The sequence below is a fragment of the Python bivittatus genome, unplaced genomic scaffold (genome assembly GCF_059951505.1).
Source record: "Python bivittatus isolate LINGU-HERP-01145 unplaced genomic scaffold, Pbiv_v1 ctg000750_np1212, whole genome shotgun sequence".
Classification (NCBI taxonomy): Eukaryota; Metazoa; Chordata; class Lepidosauria; order Squamata; family Pythonidae; genus Python; species Python bivittatus.
Window position 1 is genome coordinate 444643 of NW_028277102.1, and position 18177 is coordinate 462819.

Below are 18177 nucleotides of genomic sequence, written 5' to 3' on the forward strand. Positions count from 1 at the left end.
TGGAACCTTATTCAATTCATACCTGTGACCTAGAAACTCTTGTCTTTTCTTTGAAAAGTGGGTCAAAAATTATATAGAAAGGCACTTATATCATTTAGTCTTCTCCAACAAAAAATTATTTATTCCATCAGGAAATTGTGAAGGGCAGGATGAAGGAACAGGACTGAAACTTGAGACTGAGAGAAACAGAAACATGATTCAGAGAACATCTCTTGACTTTGAATTCCTTTAAATCTTCCACACATCAGATGAATTGCATTCTGGGGTACTGATGGGACCAGCCAATGACCCAGCCATAACTTTATTGAAAGTTGTGGAATCTTAAAGAGCTGGTAAAGTGCTAGATGACTGAAGGACAGTAAATGTTGGCCCTGTCTTCAAAAAGAGGCAAAAGGAAAATCCAGAAGAACTACAGGCTGGTCAGCTTGGCTTTGGCATGTGGGAAAATTTGGGAAAAGATTGTTTTGTAAGCACCTTGAGAACATGGCAGTAGTTACCAGAATTGGTATGGATTTGTCAAAAACTGTGTTGTAGGAGGTCAAACAAGCAAAGATGCTTATGAAACTCACCTGGAAATCCTAGAGAACAGGTGGTTGATATATCTCATATACAAAGAATAAGAATAGGTCTTGCCAAACTAACTTCATTTAACATTTTGATAAGGTAACTTCTTTAATAGGCTGTACAAGGGCTGAAACTGGAGAGACTAGGATCAGCCCTGCTCAGGTCAGAGACGACTCAGGTGTAAACATTGAACAGGTACCTCTTAATCTCAAAGCTGTAAAAAGAACAGCCCAAAAGTCCGTGGGCTTTTCCTTTAATGTATTGTTCTAGCTTTTTATAGTGTATAGTGCCCAGAGTCATTGGGAGTGGAGCACTTTTAAAATCTACGTAGATAAATAAATAGCTTAATTCCTGTATTCTGCATGGGCATATCTGCATTTATATGACTCCATTCTTGTCTGCAATAAAGCAATTTAGGTCAGGGCTTCCATTTTGTGAATAGTTGAAGAAGGTAGGGTTGAGTTTCAGAATAGTAAAGATTTATTGCCATGACTGTGTGGGGTCTGATTGCTTAAGGAAATGCTGAAGTCATATTTTGATTTCAGCAAAGTGTTTGACAGAACAATTCATACATTCTGATTATCCAGCTAGTTAAATGTGACTGGTAACAATTAAGTGGATCCATAACTGGCTGAAGATCATACTCAAAAAATACTTCTCAATGGTTCCTCATCAAGTTGGAAAGAGGCATCAAGTGGGGTGCCATGGAGTTCAGCCCTAAGACCTCTACATTAATTGTATGCATTAATTATTTGGGTACAAAGTTAAAGAGAATTCTTATCAAATGTGCATATGACATACAGTAGGTGGGCTAGCAGCTACCCCAGATGACAGAAATAAAAGGATTCTGGGGAAAAGAGTTGAAGGTAACAGACTGAGATTTAACAGAGATGAGCATAATGTTCTTATTTAGGAAACAAAAATCAAAAGCATGGATAAAGGAACATCACACACACACACCCTGAGGTGAAGTTAGCCCCAACCCTTGTGATCTTCTGGGAAGCCTTCAAAACTTTTTTTTTCCAGCAAGCTTGGGGATCCCCTGGTAATAGGAAACCCACGTGCTAGCTACATTTTAAATACTATCTTCCCTCTCGTGATCTTGCTTTATTGATGATCATTGTTTTTTAACGGGTTTTAGAGAACATTTTAATTGCCAGTGGTATGGTGCACTGCCTGAGCCACTTCGTGTGAGATGGGCAGCCATACAAATTTGACAACTAAATAAATAAATAAAGGATGGAGAATATCTGGCTTGATAATGGTATATGAAAAAGGTCTCGGCATAGTAGTTGATTGGTCACTGAATATGAGCCGGCAATCTAATGTGGCTGGGGAAAAAATGTAAATGCAGTTTTAGGCTGGGTCAACAAAATTATAGTTTCCAAATGATGGAAAGTAATAGTTCAACTTCACTGTGCGTGGGTCAATGCATCTCGAGGATTATGTCTGGTTCAGAGTGCCACACTTTAAGAAGAATTCAGATAAACTGGAAAACATTCCAAGTAGGGGAAAAAGATGATTAGGAGACTTGAAATGAAGTCCTATCAAGAGAGGTTGAAGGAAATGAGAGTATTGAGCCTTGAGAAGAGAAGGTGAGGAGCTTTACATGATAGCATTTTTCAAAAACTTGAAGGATATCACACAGAAGATCAAGCCCTGCTCTACAACTCAGAAGGCTTAGAATAATGGATTTAAATTTCAAGGGGAAAGATTCTGGTTGAATATGGGGCTGGGGGGAACCTTCCTAATTTAACAATGAAACCAATTAATCGGTGAAGTGGTTTCCTTCACTGGACAGGTTCTAGTAGGAGTAAAATAGATACCTGTCTGGGAGGCTTTCATCTGATTCCTGCTCTAAGCAATAGGTTGTATTTAATGACCAGGATTACCCTTTCCAACTCTATGGTTTTATGATCAGCAACGTTATTTCAGTACAGTTTGAGGCCATCCTATCTGGCCAATTTCCATTTGCTGGCAGAATGAATGGCGGTGGTGATTCTGTTATGCATGAAAACATTCCAAATGTGAATTGGCCACCTGCACATTCAATGGTTACAATCATTCTACTGTGAGCCTTCCCACACTCGCATCTAACTGCAGTGCAAATCTGCCTTTTCAACCTCATTTTTCTGCTGGGTCCCCATGTTGTTGGGGTCATCTGATTCCCAGCCCATTCTGAGGCATCCTCAAATCATCCTTTGCTGCTGTAGTGTTGTCACATTTATCCAATCATGTATTTGGTTGTGGATACAATCTGTTGCACTTCACCCACCACTGTCCAGGGGTGATCAGGTAATGCCCAAGAGCAGTGTTTACCAACCTTGGCAACTTCAAGATGGGTGGACTTCAACTCCCAGAATTCCCCAGCCAGCATGGCTGGCTGGGGAATCCTAGGAGTTGAAGTCCACCCATCTTGAAGTTGCCAAGGTTGGTAAACCCTGTTTTAGAGGATTGGTGAGCTCACTGCCCTGTTGGTATGTTAGCCTGATATTAGCATGGACACACCATAACATTTCCTGTTCTCCAGCAGCATTTTTATCAGAGCGATGGAACAGTCTTGATCTTCCCAACCAACATCTCCTTCCCAACCAACAGATCTCCAAGCCAATTCTCAGCAGCCTGCCTAATGGGGGGCAGGCATGGAGGACAGGCTGTGCAGGACAGCCGGAGGGAACTCCCTCTGCACTGAAGAACTGCAGTGTGGCCTCTGGCTTAGGTAACTTTTGAACAATTCTGGGAGTTCAGAGAAGAACAATTCTGCTCTTTCAGAAGCGTGACTTTAAAAAGCCTGACTTAACAGCTGACAGGCATGCTGGGGAGGTTGTGTATTGTGTCAGGATGCTGAATCACCACACCACGCTACCCCTCTGTGCCTCAGTCACCTGTTCAGAGGCTGAATACCAGTTCCTCGCCTGGGGGAATGGCCTGGCCCTGCGGGAGACTTTGCTCCTGCTTCACCGTGTCATCTGCTTCCATAATGCTTGTCACCCGTTAGCTGGGTTACTTTTTAATTGTCCTCTTTCAGAATGGCCAATTCATCTCTCGGCATGAAACCTGAGGCAGGCAGGCAGAGTCAAAGACTGGAAGGGACCCCAAGGGAGACACATTTCTCTTGCTTGGCTAGAGAAGTGGGGGGGGAAGGTGAGGTTGCCTGCTTCATTGTGAAGCTACAATCTTGATTAAAATAAGAGCAAAAAAATTGCCCCGATGACAGCTGAAGGTTTTCCCCACCTCTGCAGCCTGCGTGGTAGGAAATGTTGCTAGTGGGTACATCACTGTGGGTTTGGATATTTTATTTGATTTGTGTATTTATTTCTGATTGCAAGAAGAGATGGAATTTGTCTTGAAAATATATCCATGTTAGCAGCTCCAGCTTAAGATGCTTTGCAGCCTGAAACAGAGCAGGGATAAAGCCACACACGTGCATGCATGTATGCACACATAAACGCACACATAGTCAAGATGCTAGTATTCAAAGCCAGCCCAACACTTTCTAGCATATGAGGCAAAAAATACGTAGAACACCACATTAAACAATCAGGTATCTGTGATACCCCACATTTGCCACCTAATGGTTTTGTGGGCATCTGTGTGTCTAGATTTGTATTACAGGTAGTCCTCGTTTAGCGACCACAATTGGGACCAGCAACTTGGCTGCTAAGTGAAACCATTACTGTGCTTACAATCTTACTTCAGCTTTCCTTTGATTTACAAACCTGTGAAAGTCATGAATGCAAGGATTGGTTGCAAAGTTACTTTTGCATCACTGTCATAACTGTGAGCGGTCACTGTATGAGGCAGTTGCTAAATAAGGACTACCTGTAGTATATTTTGTCTATGCATATTTTAAATGAATATACTGCTCCCCACCCCAGCCGCTGGAGAAATTTTCATAGATACCCATGGAAGTCACTCCGAACTAGGGGCACCTGCAGGTGGAGTCAAAAAAGTTAAGAGGGTAGCTGCAACTATGCAATGGAAGCCCTGTTCCTTTTGTTCCTACATGTGTTGAACATTCATAGCTGCTATTTTGACTTTTTCGTACCTCCTCCCACCCCACCCCACCCCACCCCAAGAAGCTCCTGTTCTGAACCCTTCTTGGGAATAAACCAATGGAGTAACAGCTTCAAAATCAATACTGAAATGTTGAGTCTTGTTTATAACCATGTGCAGAATCCTGGAGCTGACCATAGAGTTCTCACCCTGGCAGCCAAAATGGGACTCCCACCATAGAGTTCGTACAGAAAGGTATCCAAATAGCTGTTCTGCTAACAAATGTCTTGATCTAGAACCCACCTAGATCTAGCAATGAGTCCTTTCAGAGCAATTTCTACTATAGCTGAGAATCTTGGGACCTGATTCTTCTTAGCGCTATTTCAGCAGCTTCAGTGGTAGGACATATTTCCAGACCACCCAGGAGTCCTGATTCTGGCTTAATTCATCTGCAATGAAAGCCACAAAGCTACCTTGGCATGCCCACCAACGTCTGATTTCAGCATTTTCCCTTTTCCTTTTGCCATGGAAAATACTGAATGAATAATATGAAAGAAGGGCCTGCTGTGATTGCTTTGAAAAAGTGCCGTCTTGTTCTATTACAATTGTCTGCTGTGTCGTGATGGGTGTAACAGTGGAGAAAAACACGGAAAGCTTTTTGCCCTGAAACTTCAGTGAGAATCCTGTAATCAATGAGGTAGAAGTGGCCAAGGATCTCATTAAGACGAATTCCTTCCTTGTTGAAGGAGTCCAGAGTATTCCAGGCAGATGGACTGACCAACTTCCACTTGAACACATTTGCTGAACAGGAGTCCACCGCATCTCTGAGCAGTTGATACCACTGTCAAATGGCTCTTACGCTTGGAACTTTTTTCTAGCATTCAGTCAGAAACTATTTTCTTGTCCCCTAATCCCATGTCTGTGAGAGCCAGTTTGGGGTAGTGGTTAAGGTCCTGGGCTAGAGACCGGGAGTTCTAGTCCCACATTAGACCCAAAGCCAGCTGGGTGACCTTGGGCCAGTCCCTTTGCCCAGTTCTAGGAAGGAGGAGGCAAGGGCAAACCACTTCCAAAATCTTACCAGAGAAAACCTGCAGAGACTTCTCCAGGCAGTTGCCAGGAGTCACCACTGACTCAAAGGCACCCCAAAAAAATCCCATGTCTTGCGTTCTGCGATAAAGCAGGACCAGAGTGGACCAGAGTGGTACAATTTAGGGCCTTTTATTATTTGCACCTAATCATGATACGAACATGTCTTGGCAATGTCTTTTTTTCTGCTGTGTCCTCATGACTGCGTGATCCTCGCCTATCTATCTATGTCAGTGTTGTCCAAACTTGGCCACTTTAAGATGAGTGGACTTCAACTCCCAGAATTCCCCAGCCAGCATGGCTGGCTGGGGAATTCTGGGAGTTGAAGTCCACTCATCTTAAAGTGGCCAAGTTTGGACAACACTGATCTATGTGGTCGCTAGGAGTTGAAAACTACTTGATGGCACATAATTGATCAATCCTCATCACATTGTCTTCATCTTACCCTCAGCCCCTTACTGAGCCAGCCTTAAATTGCCTTTGGGTATATAATACCTAAATAGCATTATACCAATGCCTTCCTCCTTACACCTCCAATGATAGCTGCCTGATACATAAAATCTGCACCCTTTGCACTCCATATGTTGATGCCCAGTATTGAGAGGGGTGAATGGTGGCACTGTTTGCCTATTTCATCTGATTTGGCTTCACTCTCTCCCCTCCAACTTGGTCAGCCCCATCTACTACTATTCTGCTATTATTATTATTATTATTATTATTATTTATTTATTTATTTATTTATTTATTTATTTTCCCTAAAGAGCTGATGCTGGTGGGCTATCAGAATTGTACAACAGCATAGACTACTCAGACGGTGTTGCATGGTATTTATTTAGCCTTGATTTAATTAAATAAAGCAAAGGGGAAAAACAATAGAATAATGAAAGAAAAACAGAGCAAAACAACCAGGTTATATACATAGGTGCTTCTCATACAAGTATATAAAGTGTCAGACAACAGTCTCAAAAAGATGACCATATTTCACTGTGCTCGTCCATACATTATCTCCATCTGTAAGCAATTTGTTTAGATTTCCAATCCACTGAGTAATTTATAAACTTATCTTTCCAAGGTTGAAATGCAAATCGCTTAGCAATAAGAAGAGTGTAGAGAGTCCAGCCATCAATCTCCATTAATTGTTTCAAAAGAATGACCATTCTGGGCTCAATCTTTTTGGACATCCAAAGGGCTTGAACTCTATGGTCCTCATTGGGGTAACGCAAGGCTGAAATAGTGAAAGAATATTAAAACATGGGCAATCCAACTCTCACTGCTCCTGGACGCAACTTGGTGGTCAGAATCTGTTGCCCGAATAAAGGAAGGAAAGAGAAAGTCTAAGTGCTGTTTGTGACTCAGCTCTCTTTGTGGCCCCAATCTGTTGGGTTAGGAGGAGGAAGAGATGACCAAAAGAGTCCTGCCTCCAGACCCGACCATTCCTGCTGCAACACCATGACTGGCAGGTGATTCTCCTTCTAGAGGGTTGACATGCCCCAAGAGGAAGATCGCAAATCCAGAAGAATCACTCAATCCTTTGGCTTACCACATACTGCCCACACAAAATCAGCCTACCACCTTCTGGAAGTGAGTCAAAAGAGTTACAACAGAGAGGGAGAGGAATCAGATGGGGACCCTGCTGATCATAAGGATGGTGGAGGGGATGGGGGGAAAAAATGTTGTGAAAGTGACTATTCCTTCAAGACTGATCTACTTCCTCTCGAGTCTTCCTAGGCTGATGCCTTTTAGTTATTTTAAGCAAACTGATAAGATATTGAGATTGTTTTAAAAGGGGGAAGGCAACCATCTAGATTTTCCTTTTCTAAATTATGACTATGGCTTTTCTTTATCTAAATTATGGCTATCGTATGGTGGGACCTTTCCCAGTTTTATCTTAGGATAGACTTCTACTTCGATTTCACTGTGGAATGCAAGTCAAAGAAACCACTATGGGCACAATTGAGAAAGTTATTGCGTGGATTTTCTGATGTCACAGCCAGGGTTTGGTTCCATTTCTACAGTACGTCTATTGTATTTCCTGCAGCAGGCAGGGGTGGTGGGTGGTGGCTTCCCGTCTATAGAGGGAGCAGATGTATAAAGCTAGATTGAAACAAAAATATTTCCAGAGCATTCACGAAGGGAAAACAAAAAGGAGGGACAGAAGTAGAAAAGAAGCTTGCTCTATAAATGCGGAGCTAGCACGCATCTTCCAGTCTGATGGACTCACCATGCTAATTGTATCAGCTTATGGAAGTTAAGACCCGCTCCAGGAATTCTAATCTGCTTTCTAGTCATTGACCATTCCAACCCAAAACCGTTGCCATGACTGAGAACAACCAGCCCTAATCTAACATTTCCAGATATCTTTGTAAAGGAATGTAGAGATAACTTGGATGAAAGAATGGATGAACCGTTAAGGGAGGAGAAATGGTAACTCAGTCCTTGGAAAGTTGAAAGGAATAGGAAAGAAATTCAGAATAACCCCACCTTGATTGTGTTTGGTATAAGAGGGGGCAGAGAGAAACTCTGGAAGGCTTTTAAGATTCTGTTACTATATCCCACAGCAGTAAAGTAGCATTCCTGTAATCCTTGCAGTGTCTTCTTCTTAACCTGGGCTACCTCAAAGGGCTGAGAGTCTTGGACTATCTCCAGAAATACAATTATTCCATCTAACTGTATTGGGTTAGATAAACTGAGGCCCTCAATATTCTGAACGACAACTCCATCATCTTTTCCATTGGCCATATTTATTTATTTTCATTTATTTATTTATATGTCAAATTTGTCACTGCCCATCTCACTGCAGAGCGACCCTGGATGGTTTACAATAAAAAGAATAAGTATTAATTAAAAGAGAACAAATATTAATTAAAATGCACAAGAAGATTCCTATATAAATAATAAATATCATCCAAGAAACTGATGTTAACTAGGAGTTATTAGACTTGGGGAGCGTCTTCAAGGCACCAGCCACTCCCAGGGTTGGTTATATCCCTCCTCATCCCATGCAAGTTGGCAGAGCCAGGTCTTCAATTCCTTCTGGAGAGCTGGGAGGGTAGGGGCCTGCCTCACCTCTGGGGGGAGAATATTCCATAGGGTGGGGGCAACATCAGAGAAGGCTCTCCTCCTGGGACCCACCAGGTGACATTCTCTATTATTAATATTAGCTAAAGCTGGAGAGAAGTAAGGTCCCAACCTTCTGGTGGGTATCAGATTGACTTCCTCTAATCTGTATCATAAACCTGTCACTCAAATATCAGTTTTTCAGATTTGACCTGAAAGTTCAAGAGAGTCATTTTCCTTTTTTTCAATGATTGAGCCTAACCAGTTCCAAGAGAAAACCTGAGAGCTGAAATGGAAAGAGACTTTACCTAACCCTAACTTTTTCACTTTCATGATCATTCTGGCCAAGTCCCTAATGCAAATACAGTGCTAATTTTGCTAAAAGACAAATCTGAGCTTGAGTTTTCTCTCTGCTTTATAGTCTCGCCGAGCAGGCATTATATGTTTTAGAGTAAAATGGCACTCCAGCAATACTTTAAATGCACACAGACACACAAGTCAAGCAGAGAACTGTGAGCCCAAAGAAGTCATTCCAGCAATGTGCTTTGATTCTTAAAGCTTGCAAAAAATGAAACTCAATTGGAATTTGGACGTTCTGTCTCAATTCCAGCCTTCACAAAATGAGCAGCAGCAATTCCGGGTAGGTTTTTGCCCAACATGTCACAGAAAGATTATTCCTGCCCTCTGCCTGCCCTCTGCCCACCCCCCCCCCACCCCGTTTAGATATGATACTCTTACATTCTGATCTGATTTTTGATCATCTAGAAGCACACATTCTTTATTTTGTTTTAAGCCTATTGATTCCCTACTTTCCCATTGTAAACCCCTTCAAAGCAATTTACTATATGCCAACATTAAAAGCACAATCATAAATGGAGCCACAGGCAGCTGCATCAAATCAGCCCAACCTACGGTTTGAAAATGAGACCAACCGGTTGGAATTAGCCTGCTGCTTAAACTGTTAGCATGAAACTGCCCAAATATATCTTTTTAGAAAGGAAGTCAGAAGATTTAAAAAAAAAAAAGTCCTTTGCCTAAGCTTTTTAAAACCACATCCATTCTATATCACCTTCCTGGATCAATAAACTTGGCAAGAAATCAATAAAAATTACTGGGCTGCATAAATCAGAAGGGAAACGGTAGAGGACTAAGATGAAGAGATGCAATCTCCAGTCTGCCTTCAGCCATGGGAGTTTCCTGGATGACTTTGGATCAGTCACTGGGGCTTTTTCCTACCTCATCACCACACCAACATGCCCTGGCAACATCTTTTTTCTCCTGTGTGTCCTCATGACGTTGTCCTCATCTCCTCCCCAGCCCGTGGGGGAGAGGCTTGCTGCATCCTTAGCTGTCCTACTGTTAAACCATCTTATTCCCTCTTATTCCAACAAGGGCAGTGTCCAGGGGTATAAAGTAGGCCTGTTACCCAAGTCCTTAGAAGGAGGTTACAGGACTGCAGTGACTTCCAGAAAAGGCTGGATAGAGATGGGCAGCTGTGAGAGAATCTGTGGAGGCAGGGAAAAACATGGGAAGGAGAGTAGAAACCAACAGCAAGTGAGTCTCTTGGCAGCTTATCTCATAAATGACAACTCTGCCTGGGTGACGAGAAACCTAGGAAGAAGCACTTATATCACGCAGAGCCTCCACCTGAATGAACTCACTAGAAACAAGGGCTGGAAATTCCTTTTGCAGTTTCCAGGTTTTGGTATTTACAGCAAGATTAGCATTCAAGAGACATTCTTCAGGTGTGTTGTTCTGGTTACCCTGCTCTTGCCCACTTGGGTGGGGGTTGACAGTGATGGAGATAGCCAATATCATACAGGTATAGTTTTCTGCTGAGAACCACTGTGAGGTAGTGGTGAAGGGGTTGGACTAGGTATGGGGAGACCCAGATTCTAGCTCTCCCTCAGCCCCAGAAGCTCCCTGGAGCATGCTGAGCCAGTCCCTCCCCCTCAGCTCAAGAACCAGGGCGGTCTAATGGTGAAGGGGTCGAACTAGGAGTGGGGAGACCCAGAAGTTCCCCCTCAGCCAAGGAGAACCCTGGGAGACTTTGGGACAATGACTTTCTCTTAGCAGAAGAAGTAGTATGGAGTAGTGGTAAAGAGGCTGGAGTAAGAATGGGGAGATCCAGGTTCTAGTTCCCCCTCAGCCATGGAACCTCCCTTGGGGACTTTGAATCAGTGTTCCTCCTCAGCCCTAACCAGCATCAGACTCTCCAGTAAGCCACCTAATAAACAACCCTCTCAACGTATCATGCCTTGCTAGCTTTGCTGCAAAATCTAGGCCAAGGGCAGTGCAAAAATAGAGGGACCCTGCAACCTTTGGGACAAAGGTTAAGGAAAACAGCAACCTGGGTTTTCTTGCTAACTCGAGGATAGCCGGAGAGAGGAGAGGAATTCAGCAGAGAGGAAACATGGGAATAAAATTGGGAGCAGGGAATCCTATGGGCATTGTCCTGACCTTTCCGACTAAAGGCAGGATATGATATGTCTCGTGAATCCATCAAGGATATATAAAAAGCTAACGTTGTAAGAAACCCTTATTCTGCAAAAAAAAAAGGTGTACAGATTTACCACATCAAAATTCCTCACAACATCTTTGCAATGGTGAAAGGCTAGCCAAACAAACTGGGAGATTATTTGCTTGAAATGTTGCAGGATTGTCCTGGAAAAAGCCAGGCCTCCTTCCATTTCCCATCTCTTTGCTTCATGAAGGAAGCAAACGTTCTGAGAATGGTGAGAATCCCGTGGCATTTTAATAATGCAGCAGGGAAGGGAAGGGAGGTGTAATGGGGGGGGGGGGGAATCTCAAGTAGGAACCGTTGGCCGCGGCGAAAAGTAGCTCAAACCATCCTTCATACAGCCATCCACCCATCCAACCAACCATCCACCCCATGCCAAAGTTGTTGCGAATCAGAAAATTAGAAATGGAGTGACACATCAAACTTGGTTTTAAAAATAAATCATCCTGCTGGCATACCTTTTTTTCATCGTGCCTAAACCAAATGTTCTCACCCTTTTGTGTCACAGGCCTCTTTGAGAGTCTGGTGAAACCCACAAACCCCTTCTCAGAAAATTGGATTTAAATCCATAAAATAGAATATACAGTGTAGATTGTACTACTATTATGCTCAAATACAATTATCAAAATGTTTTTTTTAATAATTCAAATAATTTTAGATTGTGAGATTGATTGAAGCTAACGTTTTGGAGTTGAGAGGCCACAAATGACTTGGTTGCCTACGTGCCTTATTGAGCAAAAAGCTAGATTTCACTTAGAGATTACTGAAAACAAAATTAAAAGGATTTTCCCATCCACAGACCCCCTGAAATCTACCCACACACCTCAGAACCATGGTATAAACTATTCAAGGATCTGTGGCAAACCAATCCTGCTTTAAAATGTTCTTCAAAACTCCTCCAAACTCCACAGTGAAAAGGAAGACCATCCCATCAGATGGGTCTTCTTTCTTTTTTAGGCGGTGGTAGTGAGGTGGAACCTCTCTTTTTTTTTCAAAGACTAACCCTTGCTGCTTCCATTATCCTAAGAATTAACCAAGCCATGAACACTCTAATTTGGGTGACACATCAATGTCAAAGTCTTGGCAGCAATAGATGCCAAGTATTGTTAGTGTTGCTTCATCCACCACTGTGTCCAGAGCAGTAGAATGATGGTAGAAGAGCAGTCACCAAGGACCTCTTTATTTAATCCATTTCTGGTCATCTGACTTGGCCTCCAATGCAATGGATGACGTATAGGTTTTGAGGCCATTGAGACACCATGTTGGAAAAGGGGGAATTACATTAATACTGGTGCAGCTAATGACAACTTCAGCCTTTCTCATGGGTTGAAGACAAGATGAAAGCAATGTCATGGGGACATGGCGTAAAAAAAGAAACTATCTAAACATGTTCGTCTCACGGTTAAAGGCAAGTCTGGAAAGTTTCAAAACATCTTCTAGCATTGCCCAGTCATTACTGAGAAGATGACATGCCTGATTATTGTTGTAACAGCACAACTATGGTTGGATGACTGAGAAAGTGTTATAAGTGGTGAGCTTGGAAATGGCCAAAATGGATGGAAGCTGTTTTTCAAGATGAGCTTGAAAATCCTAGTAATCTACTTATGGGGTTTGCGTGTTCTCTATCTCTGGAGGCTTTTAAGAAGAAGCCTCTCATGGTTGGTTTAATTGTTTCTCCCGCCCATTGTAGAGGGTTGGAGTAGATGATCCATATCATCCCTTCCGACTCTATGATTTTATCATTCTTGCTTTCTTGGCAGCAGGACAAAAGGGGTTTGCCAACGCCAGAGGAAAGGAAAACAAACACTTAATGATACCGAGTCATACAGAAAGCAGGAAGCAACACCCAGAAACCCTGGCTGCAAAATGTTCTAAGAAAACCCTAAGTTCAAGGGCAGATGAGCTCCTCTGGAAAAGAAGTCTTCCCCAAGGCTGTGTCTCCACTGAGAAGGCCAAACACCTGTTGATAAATGCATTTCCTCCTAAATGGAGCAGGGTTGCAAATCCAATTATCTCAGTTGTTAGGACAAGTTCTTTCAAGAAGAAGACAATCCTTCCAAAAGCGTGGTCCATGGTTGAAGAACAGACCAGTTGGCACCTGGAGGCCAAACAGGTGGGGAAAGAGAAGATGAAGTCATGCAGGTGGGCACAGAGAGACGCTATCTGCAGTTTTGGTGTGTTTTAAAGGTGTTTAGGTTTGCATGGTGGTGGGGAAACCTACTTTTTTTTTAAGAGCCAGATTTGGTGGGAAATCATATTTTGGTTGGCCACCAAATTTTGGCAACATGAATTTGAGAGGCCACACAAAAAAAAATTCAGAATAGCCATGGGGTCCCCGGCTTCAGTTTTGGGTTTCATAAGTGAGTAAAAGGAAAGACTTACTCAAGGCAGGATTTGGGGGGATTACATGGTTTTTAGATAACATGATGGAAATGAACAATGAACAACAATACAGGAAGCAATATGGAGAACAAACTTAGAAGATAACTGCAGGGGGGGCCCACAGGGGTCAAAAAAAGGCAGCATGGCGGCCACAACTATACTTTCAAAGGCCTGCCCCCTTTTCAATGCATTGCAGTGTACATCAAAACTCAGGTTTAAAAGATTGCATCATTCTGGCCACCATTTTGATTTTTTTGAACCTCCATGCAGGCATCCCCGCATTATTTTCCTCTAAGGTTCTTCTAAGATCCCACCCAAACATTAGTCATCCAGTCAAACATAGATCCTGCTGTTTTTTGGAATGTGTATATGTGGGTAATCATCAAAATTAGCAAGATAATGCCATAGTCATTATTAATTTAATATCGTAGAGCAGTGTTCTCTTTCTCAACCTCAGTGTTTCTCAATCTCAGCAACTTTAAGATGAGTGGACTTCGCTCCCAGAATTCCCCAGCCAAGCTGGCTGGGGAATTCTGGGAGCAAAGTCCACTCATCTTAAAGTTGCTGAGGTTGAGAAACACTGCCGTAGAGAAAACAATTAAGGGCCCAGGGTCACATTGGTGACATGGGCAACCCTATAAATCAATTTAAATAAATAGCAGGGGTGGGGGGTGTTGCACAGGATCTAATGTAACCCTCTATCAACCATCTTGTCCTCCATAGGCAAGATCCTTCTGTAATGTTTCCTTGCCTTGTCAAATAAAAGTAACTTCCCATGTTAATAAAATATTTCCTGCACCTATGGTTTCTTGTAGGAGGGTCAGATTTGGGAGGCTGTGTGCTTGGGGGTGACAAAAAGAGGGTTGATGGGTGTAAGCCATGTGCTGTCCATCCCTACTAAGCACGGATCTTAGTAAGGTGCCTTTTCACATGAGTCAAATACAGGTAAAGCAGTGCTCGGGATACACTGGGAAAGGGTAAAATTTTGAAAGTAGGAGGGGGAATATTTGAATTCCCTGTTTCAAGTTTTTTCCTCTTTTTGTTCTGCACTTTAAACAACAAAGAAGGGAAAAAGAATAACCAGTCATGAATTCTCTTAAAATCTTCTCTCTTGCACAGAATAACAATTGGTATTGGGGCAATCGAAAGCTTCTTTATCACTAGGGGTATAGCCATGATCAAAGGGGAAAATAAACCCAAAGTAGAACAAACTAGGTTCGGCAACCAGAAATGTTTTAATTACAAAGAACGGGGAGACTGAAACATCTCAGTAATGCCAATGTGAGCTTGATGACAAAATTATGTTTCATTTGGGGTAAGTGGACGTGTGTATTGAAATCATCACCCATGGGTTTGAAAAAATACAGTTTGAGGGTGACAAGACGAAATCCCCCCATCTGTGATACTGCAGAATTTTTGTTTATAGAAGAGGCGTTGAGAGCCAACATTTGGTGTAGTGGTGAAATGGTGAAGGCACCAGGCTAGAAACTGGGAGACCATGAGCTATAGTCCTGCCTTAGGCACGAAGCCAGCTGAGTGATCTTGGGCCAGTCCCTCTCTCTCAGCCCTAGGAAGGAGGCCAGGGCAAACCACTTCTGAAATCTTGCCAAGAAAACTGCAGGGACCAGTCCAGAAAGTCACCAGGAGTCAATATTGACTCAAAGGCACCAAAGGAGGAGAAGGAGAAGGAGAAGGAGGAGAAGGAGGAGAAGGAGGAGAAGGAGAAGGAGGAACATTGTCAATAAAGGTTGACCCCCAACACCCAGCTTTTGCTAACAGAATCATCAGGAGACATGAGAGAGATTAACACTACTTTTTCTTGCAGCTTCTAGGGGATGAAAATGGCTATTTTGACCCTTTTGCCCAAAGTAGTTCCATCAGCAGATGACCTGCTCTGAGTTCCATACTATCTTCCTGCACTTCCATCTATCAAAAAGGAGCTTTTTAAATGGAAGCAAAGGCATCTGAAGATCTCACTCCAGACTTCTTCTGGAATAAAAGGGTGTTTTAGCCTTTAGTCTTCAGCAGTAAGATTTATCAGTTCCATTTCTCTTGGTTGGCTAGAGAAGTGGGTGGGGGAAAAAAGCTTGCCTGCTTCATTGTGAGGCTGCAATCTTGATTAAAATATAAGCAAAAAAGATTGCCCCGATGAAATTTGAAGGTTTTCCCCACCTCTGCAGCCTGGGTGGTGGGAAATGTTACTAGTGGGTATACCACTGTGGGTTTGGAGAGGAATTTTTTATTTTGTTTGCTTGTTTGTTTCGTGGGAATTGAATATTTTATTTTATTTATTTTTTTAGATTTGTTATCCCGCCTTTATTATTTTTGTAAATAACTCAAGAACATACCTAATACTCCTTCCTCCTCCTATTTTCCCCACAAGAACAACCCTGTGAGGTAAGTTGGGCTGTGAGAGTGTGACTGGCCCAAAGTCACCCAGCCGGCTTTCATGCCTAAGGCAGGACTAGAACTCATAGCCTCCTGTTTTCTAGCCTAGTGCCTTTACCACTAGACCAAACTTTTCCTCTCCCTCTCCCTCTCCTCTCTCTCTCTCTCTCTCTCACACACACACCCACACACACACTGTCCCTCCCTCCCTCCTGTATATATACTGTATATATACAGTATAGCCTGCGCCTAGACCTAGGGTAGTCAACTTGATGCCCTCTAGATGTTTTAGATGATACCTTCCAGAATCTCTTGTCCTGGGCCATGGGTCTGGGGAGTTGAAATCCCACAAATTGGAAGGTAATAGGCTGCTCACATCTGGGCAATAGAACAGGTGTCTGCAAGGGAGAATCAAAAAAGTTAAGTCACCACTGCAGGTTTGAAGCCTCACTCCTTTTCCACCTGTGTAAAAGAGGCAGGACTTTAATTGCATGCTATCTGGGTTTTTTTACACCCCCAGGCCCCTGGAGATCCCCAGCGGAAATCTTCCCTCCATTGATCCAAGTAATACAAAAGTGCAACTTTTTCCCCTCTGGACACATTCTGGATGTGTGGACTACAGCTCCCAGAATCCCCCAGGCAGCCCAGCCATTGCTGAGAATTCTGGGAATTGCTGTGTGCCTATCTGGAAGGGGCCCGGGTTGGGAAAAGTTGCAATTGTGTTATGGTCACGTCATCATTGAGATGGTTATGTTGTAGCTGTCGTTTCATTTTGATTACCGCGTGTACAATCCTGCATGGAGCAGAGGGTGGACTAGATGGTCTCTGGGGTCCTTTCCAACTGTATGATTTGATGTATGTATATCAGGGGCTACTTCTGAAAAGAATCCGATAAACATCCTCTTAACCTGGTGCCCTGCAGATGTAATATGGTTTGTCTGGTTTGGGCTTGGCTGTTGTAGTTTGTAAGCCATGTTTCATGGTTTGCATGCGTTAATAAGCCAGGGAAAGGAAACCTTCTGAACAAGGCTGCAATCAATGGCAAAATTGGGTAATTGCACAGAACGTGTCCAAAGGGTCCTCTGGTTCCATCTTGCATGCTTGACCAAGAGGAGAGAGTTAGAATGGTTTGTGCTACAAAAGAAGATTCACGCCCAGTTCAAGAGATTCCAAGATGACAGTCACACTTAAATAAGGAGAAAAGAAGTTGTTTTTTATTGCATATGAAATCTTGGCCTTTAATCTGCACTAGAAAACCCAGGGTTACCTTGCTGCATTGGCATGGCACATCAGAGACTCCATGGATGAGTCTTCACACCCTATACCAGTGTTTCTCAACTTTGGCCACTTTAAGAGGGGTGGACTTCAACTCCCAGAATTCCCCAGCCAGCCATGCTGGCTGGGGAATTCTGGGAGTTGAAGTCCACCCCTCTTAAAGTGGCCAAGGTTGAGAAACACTGCACCTACAGTATATATTTGAATAGGATTTTATAGGTTCTAGAATCATAGAATTGTAGGGTTGATTAGAGTTCTTCTAATTCTACCCTCTACCCAAGGCTGGCTGATCTTACTAAGATGAAGTGACTCATAACCAAGCTTCTCACTTACAATCACAATTCACAAGACAAAGTAACATATCTAACAGTGTATTTCAACCTTGGCCACTTTAAGACAGGGGGACTTCAACTCTCATGCATGCTGGCTGGGCAATTCTGGGAGTTGAGGTCCACCCCTCTTAAAGTGGCCACGGTTGAGAAACACTGACCAACACATGCACCATTCTGTCATGGCCATTCATTGTATGGGATGGAGATGTTAATAGCTTGCTCCCAGTCACCCTGGAATCAGCCATTCCTCCTGCCAATGATGGGATCTGGGTTGACTTCCAGGTGATGAGCATTACCAGATTTTCATGTCTTCCAGAGAACTCCCTCACATTACAACATATTTAGTAATATAGCCAGTGATGGGCTTCACACATTATGATAAAGCTGTGGCTCCCTTACTGGCTTGGTTCACACTATTTTGACTAAGTCAAAATGAAACAAAACATATTTGGGCTTATTATAATGTGTGAACCCAGGCAGGATGTTGCCAATTTGACTGGATCTCACTAAAGGCCGCTTCCCATGAGTGACTTAAAGTCTCTTTGTAGCATCCCTCAGCCATCACTGAAGTTCTAC

The 18177-nt window shown here is 42.9% G+C and overlaps 1 long non-coding RNA gene across 4 annotated transcripts in view; it reads right to left on the minus strand.

Annotated features, from left to right (window-relative positions):
• Positions 1-6467: 6467 nt before the first annotated feature.
• The window catches only part of LOC148214102 (uncharacterized), a 48621-nt gene continuing 36911 nt past the window's right edge, over positions 6468-18177 (minus strand). For 3 of the 4 annotated variants that reach the window (XR_015793489.1, XR_015793490.1, XR_015793488.1), the window contains 2 exons: positions 16294-16392; positions 6468-13322 (listed from right to left, as the gene is read on the minus strand). This is a non-coding gene — a long non-coding RNA (uncharacterized LOC148214102). The remainder of the gene's footprint in view (positions 13323-16293; positions 16393-18177) is intronic. The other variant, XR_015793486.1, reaches the window with a different exon arrangement.